Source organism: Ascidiella aspersa, chromosome 5 (genome assembly GCF_963924565.1).
Source record: "Ascidiella aspersa chromosome 5, kaAscAspe10.2, whole genome shotgun sequence".
Classification (NCBI taxonomy): domain Eukaryota; kingdom Metazoa; phylum Chordata; class Ascidiacea; order Phlebobranchia; family Ascidiidae; genus Ascidiella; species Ascidiella aspersa.
Window position 1 is genome coordinate 12,951,064 of NC_139451.1, and position 2,500 is coordinate 12,953,563.

The following is a 2,500-nucleotide window of genomic DNA, read 5'->3' on the forward strand; positions in this document are numbered from 1 at the left end:
CTCACCTCCGCCGGACCGCGCCGACATTCACTTTCACTGCGCCCATGGGTTTCGTACTGCCCCGTGGCTCGCGCTCACGTTAGACTCCTTGGTCCGTGTTTCAAGACGGGTCGGGAAGGTGGCTGACTTCAGCCGCGGACCCCGTGCGCCTCGCGAAACGACACCGGAAGCGCGACCGAGACGAAGAGGCTGGGCACTGAGAACAGTCCCCGACCCACGACGCCCCAGCCGGCACCGGGCGCTCGGCCCCGAAGGGCAGACGCGGCGATCTCTCCTCGCCCGAACGGCGGGCCGACGGACACGCGCGCCTATAGTACCCGACCGAGGCCGGGTTACCTTGCGCGCGGCCTTCTCGCCGCCGTCCAGACGGTCGCGGCCTTCGCCCGGCGCTAGTGCGCTGGTCCCCGATCGGGCGGCGCCGCCGGCGGCCCGTGAGGGTCCGCACGACAACGTCGCCGACAGGGGGCCGGCTGAAAGCGACCGGGCGACCCGACAGGCCCTCCCGTTTGCCTCTCGACGGTTTCACGTACTCTTTAACTCTCTCTTCAAAGTGCTTTTCAACTTTCCCTCACGGTACTTGTTCGCTATCGGTCTCGTGACCGTATTTAGCCTTAGATGGAGTTTACCACCCGCTTTGGGCTGCATTCCCAAACAACCCGACTCTGGGAAGACGCCGTAGCGCGCCCGCCTGTCGCCGCCAGGGCCTGACACCCGCTCTGGGAAAAGGCCTCGATCAGAAGGACGCGGGCGACCGGCGAAGCGCGCCGTGACGAATTCCGTACGCCACAATTCCGCGCACTCCAAAAGCGCGCGGATTCGGCGATGGGCACATCCCGCTTCACTCGCCGTTACTGAGGGAATCCTCGTTAGTTTCTTTTCCTCCGCTTAGTAATATGCTTAAATTCAGCGGGTAGCCTCGTCCGACCTCAGGCCGAAAGTAAGGACCGGGACTATTCTTCCCGTTCCGCGCTCGCCGTCGGCGCCGCGCGCCGCCGCGCACCTCGATTCCCGCCCTTGAGCCGCCAGCCGTTGGCCTCTTCGAGGTCGACTCGCCGCCGCCGCGCGGGATTCTGGTCGCGATCGTCGCGCATCGTGCCGTGCTGTCTTGAGCGGGACGGGCGCTCGCGCGTCCGACGCCGCAGCAGCCGCGCGGAGAAATCCCCGCGCGGAACGTTTGCAACGCGACCCTGAGGCGGGCGCGGCCCCGGGATTGACCCGAGGCCGCAATTTGCGTTCAGAACGTCGATGCTCAATGTGTCCTGCAATTCACACTAATTCACGCAGCTAGCTGCGTCCTTCATCGACTCACGAGCCGAGTGATCCACCGCCAAGAGCCATCCACGATTGTTTCGCTCGCACAGTGCCTCGCACTATAGGGTGACAAAATAGACCGCGCCGAGCGGTCGGCCAGGCCGACGCTTGAAGCCGGAGCGCGCGGCACCGCGGCACTCGACGCGCAAACATTACCGGGTGACCGAATCGCCGGCCGGCGCGCCGCTCCTCGCGGGTCGGGCGCCGGGTAGCAAAGACTTTTTCTCTCGCTTGTCCGAGTTTCGCGTTCGCCGAAGCGTTTGCGAGACCGTTAATGATCCTTCCGCAGGTTCACCTACGGAAACCTTGTTACGACTTTTACTTCCTCTAAATGATCAAGTTAGATCGTCTTCTCGGACGCCGGCTCGACCGTTGCCGGCCGCGCCAGGTCCAATCGGAGGACCTCACTAAACCATTCAATCGGTAGTAGCGACGGGCGGTGTGTACAAAGGGCAGGGACGTAATCAACGCGAGCTAATGACTCGCGCTTACTGGGAATTCCTCGTTCAAGGGAAATAATTGCAATTCCCTATCCCTAGCACGACCGGGGTTCAGCGGGTTACCCAGACCTGTCGGCCAAGGCGAGCACATGCTGATCCGGTCAGTGTAGCGCGCGTGCGGCCCCGAACATCTAAGGGCATCACAGACCTGTTATTGCTCAATCTCGTGTGGCTAAACGCCACTAGTCCCTCTAAGAAGTTAGACGCCGACCGATTGGGTCGCGTAACTAGTTAGCAAGCCAGAGTCTCGTTCGTTATCGGAAGTAACCAGACAAATCGCTCCACCAACTAAGAACGGCCATGCACCACCACCCACAGAATCAAGAAAGAGCTCTCAATCTGTCAATCCTCACTGTGTCCGGGCCGGGTGAGATTTCCCGTGTTGAGTCAAATTAAGCCGCAGGCTCCACTCCTGGTGGTGCCCTTCCGTCAATTCCTTTAAGTTTCAGCTTTGCAACCATACTTCCCCCGGAACCCAAAGACTTTGGTTTCCCGCAAGCTGCCGGAGAGGTCGTAAAACTAACGCCCCCCGATCGCTAGTTGGCATCGTTTATAGTCAGAACTAGGACGGTATCTGATCGTCTTCGAACCTCTGACTTTCGCTCTTGATTAAAGAAAACATTCTTGGCAAATGCTTTCGCAGTCGTTCGTCTTGCGCCGATCCAAGAATTTCACCTCTAACGGCACAG

The 2,500-nt window shown here is 60.6% G+C and overlaps 2 non-coding genes and 1 pseudogene across 2 annotated transcripts in view; all 3 read right to left on the reverse strand.

Annotated features, from left to right (window-relative positions):
• The window catches only part of LOC146144245 (large subunit ribosomal RNA), a 3,680-nt pseudogene extending 2,746 nt beyond the window's left edge, over positions 1 to 934 (reverse strand).
• Positions 935 to 1,182: 248 nt separating this feature from the next.
• LOC146144246 (5.8S ribosomal RNA) lies at positions 1,183 to 1,336 on the reverse strand. Its single transcript, XR_014498899.1, has one exon. It is a non-coding gene; the product is annotated as a 5.8S ribosomal RNA (ribosomal RNA).
• Positions 1,337 to 1,583: 247 nt separating this feature from the next.
• Positions 1,584 to 2,500, reverse strand: part of LOC146144247 (small subunit ribosomal RNA) — a 1,811-nt gene continuing 894 nt past the window's right edge. Inside the window, exon 1 of the ribosomal RNA XR_014500841.1 lies at positions 1,584 to 2,500. This exon is cut by the window's right edge and continues 894 nt beyond it. This is a non-coding gene — a ribosomal RNA (small subunit ribosomal RNA).